Raw genomic sequence first — 16,338 nt, forward strand, 5'->3', positions numbered from 1 at the left:
AGCACTGTGAGTGGCAGGTGCATGAAGGCTCAGGGACAGCAGGCCGAGTGCCCCGCTGTCATCACCTGAGAACACAAATCAGCCGGAGGAGAAGGTGGCGCCCACCGTGTCCCGCCCCAGGGCATCCCCACAGAACTGCCCTCAGGAGCCTCTGCCGGCGCTCAGGGACCACTTGCAGAATGAGGGTTTCAATGGGACTCCTGCAGTGATGGACTTACACTGCATGATATGGAAGGCAGGGTAATGACCCCCCAGAGATGTCCAGGGCACATTCCTGGAGCCAGGCAAGGGGGACAAAGATTGCTAATCAAGGGACTGAACCAGGGAAAGCATCCTGGATGGCCCAGGTGGGCCCAGTGTGACCCGGGGCCCTTGAAGGTGGAGGAGGAGACAGGAGAGTCAGCGTCAGAGCTGCGAGGACACTTGACTCGCCACCGCGGACGTGGAAGGCGGGCAAAGGCACCACCACCCAAGCAACACAGGCTCGAAAGAGACCAAGGAGCAAATTATTCCCTGAAGCCCCAGAAGGGACGCAACCCTGCCCACGCCTTGATCTACACCTTGATCCAGCACCCCAGGTGCATGGCAGCCTTCTGGCCTCCAGGACGGACGATGAGGTAATAAATGTGTGTTGTTTCAAGCCACAACGCGCTGCGCCTGCGGGTCCTTGAACTCGAGTGAGCGCGTGGGGCCTCGGGCCCTGGCAGTTCAGGGGGGCTCCTGCTGGGCCGGTGCTGGGAGAGGATGGCTTGTCCTCAGGGAGGCACGGGGGAGGCCCCAGGGACGTGGGAACAGCACTGCCGGTGCCACCCGCCCCAGGACCTGCGACGGGGGCTCCAACGACACAGCATGGGGGAGAGGAGGACCTTCACTCCAGCAGCAGCGTCTAAGACTGAGCAGTCAGACGTGGAGGGCTCCGATTCCAGAACAGTCGGCACTCTCTGGGTTTAACACACGTGCGCGCACACACACACACCCCTCCTAACTAGAGCAGGAGTGGCATTCATGATGACACAGAACTTAAAATGCCTACAAGGCAACAAGGATCTTTTTCCCGCAGAAACAGAAAATGAGTAGACTCAGACCTAACTTCTTGCTGAGGTTCCTCCCAAGTCGATTTCAAGTGACAGCCTCTGGATCCAACTGTCACATCCCCGCGAGGGCAAAACCGAGGACAGCTCCGTGCAGTGCCCCGACTCAGAGCAACCCTGAGGTCCCACATGCGCCCTGCTCTGCGCAGGGGGACGGTGATCCTGGGGCGGCTGCCACAGGGGCCTGGCGTGATGTGTCCTCTAGACACGGTGACAAGCTTGTGCGTTTTGCCACACTTTGAAGTCTTGTGAAGCAAGGGCTTTCACAGACTGGCGCTCAATGGACAGGACCTCTGCGCCCTGAAAGGCCTGTGCGTGTCCTGGTGAGACACCAGGCGTCCCTCCGGCCAAGACAGGGTAGCAGCACAAGGTAAGCACAAGTCGTGAACTTTCATGGACTTAGACATTAATGGGCAGCGGAAATTCTGGTTTTGGACTTGAACTTACAAGGGTTGGCCTTTCAGAGAATTTCTCTCTGAAACTGGGTAACACAAGGAGATTTATAATCGAATTCGGGGCAGGCTGTGTAGTTGGAAGATTATACACTGGCATTTTACCTCATGCTGGAATTTCTGATGAGCCAGGTGGAACACTCAAGCAGGACATAATTAAGGATGAGAAATAAACTAAGATGGTTTTGCAGCCTTAGGTAGAGGCCTACAGATCATCGAATTCATGTTCAATTCTGATACGTTTCAAAGCCATCAGGACCAGGCTCTAACGTCCTCTCCCCGGCGTCCCAGGAGAATCCTCAAAGGAGCGGGGGTTCCACTGGGGGCTGGCCTGTCCCGATGGGCTGTGGGCTCCAAGGCGGAGCATGCCCCTGGCCGAGAAGGGACCTAATGGTTATGCAAACAGACAGCTGAAGGAAACACTCTCAAACCCGGGGTCTGCTTCCAAGTGGAGGGAACCCAGTTGGTGCCTCTCCTGCACTATCTCCATCCCCAGAAATACTCACCCCCAGAAGGCAACTTCAACTGCTAAGCCTGGGAGGCTAAACAGCCAGTAGGTTCAGCCCTCCTTCCAGCTCTCAGAATCGGCTGATCCCCCAGGAAGGCTGATCCCCCAGGAAGGCTGCTCCCCCTTGGAAGGTTGCTCCCCCTGGGAAGGCTGTTCCCCCAGGAAGACTGCTCCCCCAAGAAAGCTGCTCCCCCGGGGGAAGGCTGCTCCCCACAGAAAGACTGTTCCCCCAAGAAAGCTGCTCCCCCAGGGAAGGCTGCTCCCCCTGGGAATGTTGCTCCCCCAGGAAGGCTGCTCCCCCCGGGAAGACTGCTCCCCCAAGAAAACTGCTCCCCCGGGGAAGGCTGCTCCCCTAAGAAAGCTGCTCCCCCGGGGGAAGGCTGCTCCCCACAGAAAGACTGTTCCCCCAAGAAAGCTGCTCCCCCAGGGAAGGCTGCTCTCCCTGGGAAGGCTGCTCCCCCCAGGGAGGTTGCTCCCCCAAGAAAACCGCTCCCCCAGGGAAGGCTGCTCCCCCTGGGAAGGTTGCTCTCCTAGGAAGGTTGCTCCCCCAGGGAAGGCTGCTCCCCCTTGGAAGGCTGCTCCCCCCAGGGAGGTTGCTCCCCCAAGAAAACCGCTCCCCCAGGGAAGGCTGCTCCCCCTGGGGAGGTTGCTCCCCTAGGGAGGCTGCTCCCCCAGGAAGGCTGCTTCCACCCCGGGAAGGCTGCTCCCCCAAGAAGACTGCTCCCCCCAACCCCCGGAAGGCTGCTTCCTGGTACAGCTCTGATGCACATGAGGGGGTCCTGCCCAGGCCCAGTGCTGGCTCTGACAGGGTGGGTCAGCCTGAATGATCCTGGGATTCAGTCAGCCAGGTTATTTGGCTCTCACACTAAGACAGGATTTCAAGCTTCTCATTCAGAAGAAATAAAAGTTATTCTTTGGCCATCTGCCACTATTTTATTTCTCAATTTGTTCAAAACCCATGTAGGGGAGATGAGTTCTCTTGAAAATCCAAATAATAAGAAAAGAATGACACCTGAGAGTCTAAAAAAAAATCTGTATTGTGAAAGGACCTGAGAAGATTGACAGGTGTGGCCTTGGCATCTGGATTTAGGCAGGGGGCGGGGGGCAGAGAAGACCACCCTTCAGAAGGGGCACAGTGCGGTCGGCTGAAGATGGCCCCGCTCAGTAGCCAGGAAGCCTTTGAAGGGCACACCAGGGACATTCCAGAGCCAGAGGCTGAGTTGGAAGGTGTGAGGGGAAAAGAATGTTCTGTAGCCTCAGGAGAGGCACTTGGCACTCAGGCCACCCAACAGGGCTCCACCAGCGCCCCTCATCTGACTGTGGGTTCTGCCCGCTTCAGGCAGGGGCGCCACCCCCAGCATGCCATCCAAACCCACGCCGGCAACACACCTGGCACAGAAAACGTCTGCTGAATAAATGTATGACTAGGCAGGCACAATAGAAAGTAAATAAGAATGCGGTTTATTTACAGAAATAGTAACAGTCATAATATTAACAATACTCCATGAAAAGTAAACATGCATATCCTTTCAAACTGAGATTTGATTTTGTGTCTTTAAGAAACGATAGAATATGTAAAACTTATGGGTCAGAGGGAAGGAAGGAAGGTCTGAAGAATACAACGACCTTTTGGGAAATGTTTTACAGAAAGTGAAGTCCATAGCAGACAGACTTTACCCTTCTGCTTACCTTTTTACAGAAAAAAATCAAAAAATGCACACCAGCTTGCCTCGCATATGCTGCCGTTCCCGCCTCACCCACCAGCAATAACAAACAGCATTTTCTGGGCTCTTCAGGGGACAAGCAGAATAAACTCTTCTGAAGGAGCATTTCAGAGAAGAGCTGGAAGATACACTCATATCGGCTTAGCCGGAAGGACCACAGCACCTGCCTATTAAAACTCCCAGCTCCCAGAGAACTGAGAATCCCTCTTACCTCTGACAAGGGGCTGTGCCCCCAGACCAGAGATGCAAGTCCTCAGCAAGTCCCACACCCCTTTCCTGGCCAGTCTCACTCTGAGAAAACTGCTTTCTTAGGCTCAAACCACACTTGCCTCCCTCACCTGCCCTGGACCTGCGTCTGGAACGACTCAGCAATACAAGGCCGCATTTCAGGCACCCTGATGATCCAATCAGTGCAAATGATGCATCAATCCATACAAGACAGAACCACAGCAGACTGGGAGCTCTTCCCTCTGTGCAGTAAACACTGCCTGAGTGTCTCACGCGTGAGACAATACCCCGAGGCTGGAGCAGAGACGGTGCAGAAAAGCAGGTCGGAGACTGCCATCCTGAGACAGGCCCGTTTGCAAGGTCTGCCCTCCCTCAGCCAGCGCCTGGGGCCAAGGATTTCGGGTGTTCCCACCTCTCCCGAACCAGTAAGAATGGCTCGCTGGCCTCAGCTGAGCACTGTGGTTTACACCAAGCTCCTGCTTTCCTGCCGGTCCATACCAGGCAGAGGTACCTATGTGAACAGCCTCGGTACAGACCCCGGGCGCAGAGCCTCTACCGAGCTCCGGGCAGATGGTGACAACTCGTCGCTGGGGAGTCAGGCGTCTCCTGCGACTCCACCGGGGCAGGACTCCGGGCAGCTGGCGCCTGGGTCCCCCTGGGCCTTCTCCCTTGGCCGCTGCGGCCTCACACAACTGCGCTAGGAGGAATCACGGCCGGGAGCACAGCTACATGCTGGGAGTCGCGGGACCCGGGGGCAGTCCTGGGCCTCCCAACACAGTTGGGCAGGAAAACAGCACGGGCCTTCTGTCCAGAGATGACGGTCTGGTCGTTAAGCAAACGTTCATCACACAGGCCACACAAACGCGCACGGGGGCTGGCTGTGCCCTGGGGAGCCCGGCCGCCATGGCACAGAACGAGGGCCTGACCTGAGGACCACGCAGAGGAGGTGAGCCCCGGGCCGAGACGCAGGGAGAAGGAAGCTAGGCACACTCCAGGCATGGAAGGAAGGCCAGTGCGGTGGGAGGGGCCGCAAGGAAGCTGGGGTTGACGGGAGAAGACCATTCCGAGGCTGGAAGGCCACGTGGGGAGCGAAGGGTGAGACCCCAGCAAAGCTACAGAAGGAAGCTACTGACAAGAAAATGGGGAGCCACCACGGTTACGAGATTTGCATTTGGAAAAGATGACTCTGGCCGCAAGGTGGGGCGTAACAGAAGGGGCCAGAGAGGATGCAAGAGGTCAGCTACAAGACCAAAGCCAGAACCTGGGCACGAGAGCCATGAGAGCATCCCACTGGTGACGCAGTGAACCCAGGCTGTCCAGGCTGCATTCAACGAACTGTACTGCTCTGTTTTGTGAACTTGAACATAGGGCTTCTCACTTATTCCTGTGAGCTCGTTTGTTTGATTGGCTCTCAGCCAGAACTGAAGGCAGTGGAACTCATTCTGCACCTTGATCGTGTCATCGATCACATTAGCTGTCCTTCCAAGCTGAGAGGCAGTGGGTAAACTCACACTCTCCACGTCTTCGCCACGGTCTCTGGGAAGAGGGGAGAAGGACGACGACAAGGACAGAGCTCCGTGGCAGGCTTCGCAGATGGAAGAGCATGTAAAAGTCTATCAAGCCAACTCTTTTCCCACCCGCGAGCCTAGCTTCTCTGATCTTCTGTTTCCTCATCTGTAAAATGGTGAGGAACGGCTCCTTCCCAAGGCGTTGGGGGTGTGAAGTGAGTTGCTATCTCTCAAGGAGCCCAGATAGAGACCACACCAAGGGTGAGCCTGCCCGCCCACCCGCCCACCCCTTCCACAGCTTCCCCGGTGACATCAGACATGGGACGTGGTGAAGGCTGAAGGCTCCCCCAGCCCTGGCAGAGTGGCCAGTGCTCCTCCTGTAAACTGCGGGGGAAACGGGGACAGGCTGAATGCCTGTGTTCAGACACGGGCCTGCCAGCAGCAGAAGGTGGTGTAACAGTGAGGTAGAGGTAGATGGGCCCCTGGGCTGGACAGCTGGAGTCTGTCAGGTGGAGTAAATTGGAGCTTTGTTTCCCCAGACACTCCAAGGCCAAAGTTAATAGCAAGAGCTGAGGTCTACCGGAGTAAAGAGATAAGATGACCATTCCTGAGGTCAAGGAAACCTCCCCGCTGCACATGCACAGAAAGTCTCCTTGGGGGTCAACAAGGAGGGGGCGCCACCCCATAACAGGTGATGCTAAGGCCGTTCCATAGGCCTCTGGGCTGAAATCCCATCTTGGAAAAAAGTTGCTCACGCATGCTAGGGAGGGGCCTAGGGCAGGTCACGTGTGGAAAAATAAACCAGATGATTGGCCAAAGGTAAACTAAGACCCAGAAGAACTACCCTATATGAATGACTTCACCACCTCTTTACTGGACTCCTCCTCATTAGGGGGGACGCCCACACCCTTTCTCTCCCTGTGTGCATCTCTGCCTGCTTCTGTCTTAACTAAGCAAACTGTTTCTCTGTGTGCTCTCCCACCTGTTGTTGTGCTGTGTCTCTAATAATTAATTTTGTACCTGTTTTTACAGTTTCTGCCTCCTTGAGAAATGCGTTTTTCAACAGGGGCAAGCGCCACAGCAGCTTTGCTTCTAGCCTCTAGCCCTAGCTGGCCTAGTGGCTGGGGTTCCTGGCTTGCACCCAGGCTCCCCAGGTTCACTCCCTGGGCAGGAAACTAAGATCTCGCTTCAAGCCACCGCTCACTGCTGTCTCGCCAAGATCAACAGTATTTGAACGGAGTCTAGGTAAGTGATAAATACGTGCTATAAAAAGTAACCACTGGGGCCTCCCTGGTGGCGCAGTGGTTGAGAGTCCGCCTGCTGATGCAGGGGACACGGGTTCGTGCCCCGGTTTGGGAGGATCCCACATGCCGCAGAGAGGCTGGGCCCGTGAGCCATGGCCGCTGAGCCTGTGCGTCCGGAGCCTGTGCTCCGCAACGGGAGAGGCCACAACAGTGAGAGGCCCGCGTACCACAATCAATCAATAAATAAATCAATCAATCAATAAAATAAAATAAAATAAAAAAGTAACCACTAACTAAAAGAAAGGTGGGGAGAGGAGAGACGGCCGATAAGCCAGAGTGAAAACTAACAAGAATAATAAGAAAGTCTCCCTGAGTGAAAGGAGCCAGTCTCAGAAGACTACACACTGTGTGGTTCCACGGAAATGACATTCTGGAAGAGGCAAAACCATGGAGACAGTGAAAAGACCAGTGGTTGTCAACAGTTCAGGGAGAGGGAGGGATGAACAGGTGGAGCACAGAGGATTTTTAGGGCAGTGAAACTACTCTGTATGATACCATAATGGTAGTAGATACATGTCATTATACATTTGTCCAAACCCACAGAATGTACAGCACAGAGAGGGAACCCCAATGTCAACTATGGACTTTAGTTAATAATGACATATGGATATTGGCTCATCAACTGTAACAAAGGCACCACATGAACACAAGATGTCAATAACAGGAGAAACCTTGTGTGTGTGAGGAGGTGGCAACAGAGTATATCAAACTCTCTGTACTTTCTGCTCAATATTTCTGTAAACCTGAAACTGCCCTAAAAAACAAAGTCCATTAATTTAAAAAGTACCCAATGCATGCAAAGAAAGGGAGGAAAAAGGGAGGAAATAAGATGAAATGAATAGAAAATAAATAGCAAAATGGCAGCGTAAACCCCAGCCATATAAATAACTACATGAATGTAAATGAACTAAACACACACTAAAAGGGTAGGAAAGCAAAATCCAGCTATAAGCTGTCTACAAGAAATGTGCTTTAAATAAGAAGACACAAATAGATTAAAAGCAAAAGGATGGAAAAGACACACCAAGGAAATACTAATCATAAGGAAGATGGAATGGCTATATTAATATCAGAGGAACTGGAATCCAGCACAGGGGATGTAACCAGAAACAGAGGAATATTTCATAACAATAAGCATATAAATTCATCAAGAAAACATAATCATCCTACATTTGTGTGTATCTAATAACCAAGATTCAAACAACATGAAGCAAAACCTGACAATACTAAAAGAAGAGACAAATCAACCATTCTGGTTGGAAATTCCAGAAGTCCTCACTCAGCAATTGATAGAAAAAGCAGATGGAAAATCAGTAAGGATAGAGAAGACAGGAAAAACACTACCTATCAACCAACATGACCTAACTGATATTTACAGAAAATTCCCCCAACAAAGCAGAACACACACACATTCTTCTCAAGGACACATGAAACATTCATCAAGATAGACTATGTGACAGATCTCAAGACACATATCAATTAGTTTAATTACCAATTTTAGGAATTGAAGACATCACTTTAGTTCTTATAGACATTAAAAGAATTAGGGAATATTGTAAACAACAGTATGTCAATAAATTAGACAACTGTTTAAAATGACCAAATATTTTAAAATACACAAATTATCAAAACTGACAAGAAAAGAAATAGAAAATCTGGAGCCCTACCCAGAGGAGAAACTGAATTTGTACTTAAAACTTTCCCACAAAGAAAATTCCAGGCCAAGATGGCTTCACTGTTGAATTCTATCAAGTACTTAAGAAAAACACAATACCAATCTTGCACAAACTCTTTCAGAAATCACAGGAGCATTTTATGAAACCATCATTTCCCTAATGCCAAAACAGAAAAAGAGAATACACATAAGAAAAGAAAATGGAAGACAATACTGTCATCCCTCAGTATACAAAGGGGGTTGGTTCCAGGAGCCCCCATGGATACCAAAATCCATAGATGCTCAAGTCTCATAGTCAGCCCTCTGTATCTGCAGTGTTATATCTGTGGATTCAGCAAACCCTGGATCATGTAGTACTACCTGTACTTAATTGAGGGAAAAAAAAAAAAGCACGTGTAAGTGGACCTGCACAGTTCAAACCTGTGTTGTTCAAGGGTCAATTGTATTCCTCATGAACAGAGATGTAAAACTCTTTTAAATATATATTACATACAATACAATAAAATAAAATATCAAAGAGAATCCTGAAACATATAAAAAGACTAACATCTCACTACAAAGTGGGACTTATCTCAGGAATGCAAGCTGGCTTAACATTAAAAATTAATCAATGTCCTTCAGTACATTAACAGAATAAGTCAGAAAAATCATATGACCATCTATCTCAACACAAGAAAAAGCATTTGGCAAAATACTGATTCATAATTATTTAAAAGTCTCAGCAAACTATGATCTGTCTTCCAGCTCTTCTTCCACCAAGTCTTACAAATTCTATCCTCAATCTCTTCGTCCTTTATCTACTGGTATTCCTCAAATGTAAAGAAAAAGACCTACCAAAATAAGGCAGAATGTTTATTAAAAATACAGACTCCTTGTCTGTGGAATTTGCACTGTCAAAGCCACCCTGATAAAGGGCATCTATGAAAAGTCAACAGCTAACATCAAAGTTAATGGTGAGCGCCTAAATGTTTCACCCTCTCCACCAATACCCGGAAGGAGGTAAAAATGTATGCTCTCATCACTTCCGTTCAACATCGTACTTGAGGTCCTTGACAATGCAAAAAGGCAAGAAGAGGAAATAAAAGCCACACATATTACATAGAAAGAAGTAAAATTCTATTTATTTGTAGGTGACATGATTGTGCACATAGAAAATCCTAAGGCATCTACCCAAAAGCTCCTAAAACTAATAAGTGAATTTAGCAAGATTACAAGAAACAAGGTGTGGCATATATTTTCCACAACAACATCTCTTATCCCATATATTCTTTTTTTTTTTTTTTTTTTTTTGCATTACGTGGGCCCCTCACTGCTGTGGCCTCTCCCGTTGCGGAGCTCAGGCTCCGGACGCGCAGGCTCAGCGGCCATGGCTCACGGGCCCAGCCGCTCCGCGGCATATGGGATCTTCCCAGACCGGGGCACGAACCCGTGTCTCCTGCATCGGCAGGCGGACTCTCAACCACTGTGCCACCAGGGAAGCCCCCATATATTCTTTTATGATGTGACCAGGGCACTCCTGCATCAAGGGATGGAGTCTAATTTCCCTCTCTTTAAAGTAGGCTTATGACTTCTTTACCCAAAAGAGTAGAGTGGAAGTGATATTATGCGACTTCTGAGGTTCAGTCATGAAAAAATGCAACTTACACCTTGCTTTCTGGAAGTCTTACTGGGAGTCTTGAACCATTATGTCAGAAGTCTGACTTTCCTAAGGCCACCGTGCCATGAGGATGTTAAGCCACATGGAGAGGCCATGTGTGGGCAGCTGGATCTACAGTCTCAGTCTTAGAGTCGTCCAAGCCCAGGCACCACACACTTAAAAGAGTGAGATTGGGGCTTCCCTGGTGGTGCAGTGGTTGAGAGTCTGCCTGCCAATGCAGGGGACGTGGGTTCATGCCCCAGTCTGGGAGGATCCTGCATGCCGCGGAGCGGCTGGGCCCGTGAGCCATGGCCGCTGAGCCTGCGCGTCCGGAGCCTGTGCTCCACAGCGGGAGAGGCCACAACAGTGAGAGGCCTGCGTACTGCAAAAAAAAAAATAATAATAATAATAATTTTCTGCTCAGCCAAAAACAAACAAATAAATAAATAAATAAATTTTTAAAGTGTAAATTGACAAGCCACAAACTTGGGGAAAAATATTCTCGTTCCCTCTCTCGATATGGATATAGATATAGATAATAGATATATAGACACCGTATGGTCAGGCCACTCAGGATGGCTGTTCTCTTGCTCTCTGTACATCCCTGCTGGACCAGCGTCTGCTTCACCTACACCTGCTCATGTGACTGACCTTCCTTCATACTTGCCCCAGGCCCCAGCTAGTGACTTCTTATCAAAGGGGCCATGAGGGGCGTGCCTCTCTGCTGGTTTCCCTGGTAACTGACAAGCCCACCTGAGGCCAATTCCCCTTAAAACTGGCAATGTCTCCTTCCCCAGGGAGTGAAGACAGCAGCCATGTCCTGCCCACCACCCGCCACACGTGGTGAGGCATTGCTCCAGGAGCTAAGCTCCCCCGTCCATTAAACCGCGGATGTCTCTGTTGCTGACTCCAGGCTCTTTCTTCACTCTTAAAGCTGGGCAAGTACAGGCCTTGCAAGCCTGTGGAGTGCAGCCCAACAATATAGATACATAGATACACACGCATGCACACACACACACACACACACACACACACACAGGACTGCTAACCAGCAGAAATAAAAACAGGGCCGTGCAACGCCGGTGAGGATGTGGGGCAGCCAGACCTTAGGGCTGATGGGTTTATGAAACAGCGCAACCAATTCGGGGAAAAGATCTGGATGTTTTCCATAAAAACTAAGTATAGCCCTACGCCATTACCCAGCACGTCCACTCCTAAGTATTGATCCAAGAGACAAGAAACACACGTCAACAACAGGACGCCTACATGAGTGTTCACAGAAACTTCACTCCTAACAGCCGAAGACTGGAAACAGCCTTGGCTCCCACCAACTGGAGGATGTGTAACCAAACTGTGATAGATTCACACGATGGAGCACTGCTTTGTAATTAGAAGGAATGAGTGATTCATCCAGGCAACAACATGGATTTCACTGTTTTCAATGCTACCGTAAATTGAACTTTTTTCAATCTTCATTTTTACACTGGCGCACAATAACTCCCTCTTAATGAACCTTCTGCTTCAGCCCAGTAACCCACACATTCTTGTCTACTTAATGAACGTTTCTAAAATGTTGCCAAGAGTCCTCACTGTTATCGACTGGAGCTCTAACACCACAGCTCTGAAGGTGCTTCCACCCCGCGCGTGACGCCTCTGGATGTGAGACAGGAGAGTGCCACGTGGAGCGGGCGCTCCAGCCCGTCACTGCCACCCGCGGGCTGGGCACAAGGTCTGGCTCTGCGCCCTCCTCCTGCTGCTCCGCTGCCCTTTCCAGCTGGAGACTCCTGACGTGAACAAAAGCCACGTCAAGGCCACGTACGCATCCTCTCCACCACCTTCCCAAGCAACGCACCGGCCCTTTGTTCTCTTTCCTTGGGAGTCTAGTTGAGAGGCGGCAACAGATCGAGGCTCTGGCTCCTTCTGAGGATCCTGGGCCACCTTCTGAGCGTGCCTCGGGCCACTCTCCTTTTCGGAGCAGAACCTTCTCCAAGGGCTCCCTGTGCAGGCTCTGGTTCCCTGTGATACGTCATCCTTTTTCTCCCCCTGGCTAACTCACAGCAGCTGTATTTGAGGGACCACCCTGCCGCCCGCAAGACAGTGTCCCCTCCGGCCCCCCGTCACAGGTCTGGTCATTCCCGGCCTTTCTCTGCCAGTCACTACACCACCACATTTCCGGCCTTTTCTCTGGCAAGATCCAAGATAATATCGTCACCTTCCCCAATATTGCCATCCCTTCCACGCCAGCAACCAGTTCTTAGAATTGAGTAATTCTTCCCCAAGGAAAGAAAATGTAAATGACTAATTATAAAAGGCAACAGTTCTTTTCTACTCAAAGAGGCTGTCCTGCTAAGTAATGAATCTGAGAGTAATAGTACGACTGCAGGGCAGGCAAGTATGGAAGCCGTAACTCAAGAGGTGAGAGCTCCCCGACAGCCCTGGCGTCATGTTGTTAGTGAAATGAGAAGGCTGGCAAAGGCCCAAGAATAATCCCCGAGAAGCCAGAGAAGGGCTCGCCCACCTGGACTGGGACCGGGGCCTGCCCTGCCCCGGTGCCGCAGCAGAGGCCTTCGAGCAGCTTCCTCCCTCAGAAAGTACACGGGCAGTCTCCTCCTCGGCCCCAAGGCCCAGGTCCTGCTGGCCTGTTGCAAGGCGGTCCTTTGTAAAGAAGCAGCCCATCAGCTGGACTGGCTCAGACGGCCTTTGGTGACCTAACCAAAAATCACCTCCAAAGGCGGCATTAGAAAGACACAGTCTGTGAGACCACTGTTAGAAATAATGGCCCACCAAATTTTTTTTGGCCACGCTGCATGGCTTGTGGGATCTTAGTTCCCCAACCAGGGATTGAACCCAGGCCCATGGCAGCGAATGTGCCAAGTCCTAACCACTGGACCACCAGGGAATTCCCCCACCCAATTATTTTTAAAAGTTAAATCTCTGGCTGGACTCCTCACGTCGTACCTGAGGACAATCGACCTCATTATGAGACCCGAGCGTGGCTCTATCCTGCCAACGAGACGGGAAAGCCCACGTCAGAGCCCTCCACCTCACATTCCCAGTGGCCCCACTGGGAACATGCAGTCAATTCACGATGCCCAGGATCCAAGGAGCAGGACACGGGCAGAAAGACCCACTGTGGTAGGATCCCAAGCCCAGGGCACAGCTCCCCCAGCCCCAGTGCCAGCCGACGTCCACTCGTGGCGCACTTTCTCCGTCGTGTACTTTTCATCTTGTGAGCTCACCCTGGGGGCCTCTCCATGAGAGCATCTCTCCCTGCAGGGCTGCAGCTCCCACGGTGCTCAGCCAACCGCTGGGCTCCCTGGGACCCTTCCAAGCAGCCTGTGAGGTCCAAACCGCATTCATAATGATACTGAGGCAGCGTCTGCCTCTGTCGCCGTGTTGGCATTGGCTGTGACGCTACGGGAGTGGTGGCAAGGAGTGCTGGCTTGCGGCACGGACCAAGGCAGCGTCCACAACCGTACTCAATGCCACACATTCGGGGTTTAAAAAGGGGCAGTGTCACTTAAGGATGTCCTGGGTGACACAGGAGAAGTTCCTAATCTTATGATTAGTCTTGGGTTAAATCTTGACCCTTGATAAACATCTTTTCAGTATGATATGGGAAAAATGGGAAGAACGTGTAAAGCTCTGGAGACGGGCACCCAAAAGCATTGATTTCTTCCAGAAAAGCAATTTTGGGTGTAATTCTCTGAGCTGAGAGCAGAACTGGATCCATTTTCCAAGAGAAAACGTACTTGAAAGAATGACCAACAGGCAAACTGGTTATTCAAACTTGGGTATCTGGCAGACATTTTCTCAAAAATGAACCAAGTTACCCTGTCACCTCAAGGGAACCAATTCACAGTGTCTGCTGCCAATAATATTTGCACTTTTAAGCCAAAATCTGAATTTTAGAGACCTTTTATCCACCACTCTGGGCTTGACAGTTCCTTATGAGACGTGGTAACACTAACAAAGGTGATTGTTTGATACTGTATGAAACGCACCAATGTTTACAAGATCCGCATACCTCGGGCATCCAGGATTTTCCAATGACCAGTGTCTGATGTGACAGAACCATGCGTGTGTAAAAGATCTATTCCAAGTGCAAGACAGGTCAATGGATTTTACTGTGACTGAGCACAAAATGTTCACTGATACGGCTTCACATTCACACTGCAAGTGACCTTTAAGAAACTACCATCTGTTCGGCTGTGGTACGGTATTAAAGGGAAAACAATCAAAATCATCTGTAAGGGCTGTTAAAATACTTCTCCCTTTTCCAACTACATACCTGTGAGAGGCTGGGTTTTCTTCATATACTTCAACCAAAAAAAACATATTACAACAGGTTGACTGGAGAAACACATATGAGAATTCAGCTGTCTTCTGTCAAGGCATGTAAAGTAAAACCATGCCTTTCTTCTCACTAAACATTTTTGCAATGGAAAATATTCATTTATCATAAAAATATGTTATTTATAATAGCATACAATGGGTTTATGACACCTGGTCCATGTTTCCTCTTGATTTTAAGTCAGTTCATATCCTCACACTTATCCAAACTACAATGGCGAGAGTACTTGCACACACTGAAAAGTCCCCCACGGAGCTCACACGGGGTCACAGGGGATGGCCTCATCTAAGGGAATTACAGAAGAGTCCCCCCAAACTCCCTGGATGCTGGTGATGGGCATCGCTGAACGCTTGCTCACGTGAGGATCACGTGGAATCAGTCGTGAGCATGTGACAGAAAGACAGACAGCTGCCGTTGGCCTGGCGTGCATGGTAATCCCACACACACACACACACACACACACACACACACACACACACACACACACACACATGCCAGAGAAGCATTATGCCTTCCACACAGCACCCTTGTCAATAAACCATTTCATCAGACAACAAATCTCAGGTGAAAAATGAAAAGCCAGCATCGGTTTCATCGTACAGCTGATTTTATTTACAAATAGAAGCCGGATAATCTTGTATTTAAGTAGCAGAAGTTCCATCACTCATGATCAGAAAAGTGACATCTGAAATTTATAAAAAGTTTCAGATTATGATTCAATCTCCTTTCCAAGGAGGAAAAGAGTCTTAAGTTTTGGAAGAAAGACTGAAAAATATGAAAACGTTAGCAGAGTAGAGAAATGATGAATTGATGCTGGGGCCAAAATGTGTCGCCAGCAGGCACATTTTTCTTTACAAGATACAAAATCAGTCAGGAGGCGTTCTGATGGGCTCTCAGATACAAGCTTTCTATTGTTCAACTCCAGAAAGGGCTTCTGCTTTCTCTTTGTCAATTCCTAAGTTATCAAGGGGAATGGGAACCCACACAGTTTTCTTCAACAGAATCATCCTAGCTGATTTATTCAAATTAAACCTCAGGGCCTCACTCAGTCTTTAGATGACATCTTAGAAAAACCTTGCTTGGACCATTTCCAATCAAGCAGCTTAGCTGAGGCCTCTCCAGCGGGCGGCATCAGGAACGCCTGCTATGACAACAGCTCAGGAAAAGCCAAAGCTGGTGGGAAACGCCTGTGACGAGTGCATCTGCAACACCAGTCAGTCCTCTCTCTTCAGGTGGAAGGGCCCTCCTTACCTGGGACGCAGGGATCCTGGCAGAACCCAAGGCCCCCGCACAGCCTCCGTCCTGTGGCGGCCGTCTTTGGACCGTCCTCCAGTGAGTGACCGGAACGAACCTCAGACCAAAACCCTGCCCGGGGCTCTTCCCCTCCTCTGTTGGCAAATTCACGGTCCCCCTCCAGGTCCCACTCTGCCCCGCATGTGTGTCGTCAGAGCGTGGTTTATGCCTTGTGCCGCAGCGCTCACACCTCTCCCCTTCACCCCACGGTGAGCCCGGGAGCTTGGCCCTAAATCCCGTCTCCCGCCCCAGAGCGGGTGCAGCCCCGGCCCCAAGCAAGTGTCTGGGAAAGCTGTGTGGGCACCAGACAAGCCTAAAATGGCCCATAGTGGCTCGAGAGCCGTGTACCTACCGCGGCCACTTCCCGCCACACGCAAGGCTCCAGCCCGTCTTCCTGCTCTTGACCTGCCAACGTCCTCCTCCCCGGGTACTATGTATGAGTTTCCCCCTGATTTAGGGGAATGGATGATTCCATAAAACCATCCCAGGCCCCGGAAGACTCTGGCTTTCCTGGGAGAATCCCAGCCAGGGGCCCAGCTGACACCAGGTCCAGCAGAAGCCCCAC

General features: G+C 50.5%; 1 protein-coding gene across 1 annotated transcript in view; it reads right to left on the reverse strand.

The window, feature by feature from the left end:
• Positions 1-16,338, reverse strand: part of TBC1D22A (TBC1 domain family member 22A) — a 326,227-nt gene that overhangs the window by 114,289 nt on the left and 195,600 nt on the right. The gene's annotated exons all lie outside the window — the stretch shown is intronic.

Source organism: Mesoplodon densirostris, chromosome 11, assembly GCF_025265405.1.
Source record: "Mesoplodon densirostris isolate mMesDen1 chromosome 11, mMesDen1 primary haplotype, whole genome shotgun sequence".
Classification (NCBI taxonomy): Eukaryota; Metazoa; Chordata; class Mammalia; order Artiodactyla; family Ziphiidae; genus Mesoplodon; species Mesoplodon densirostris.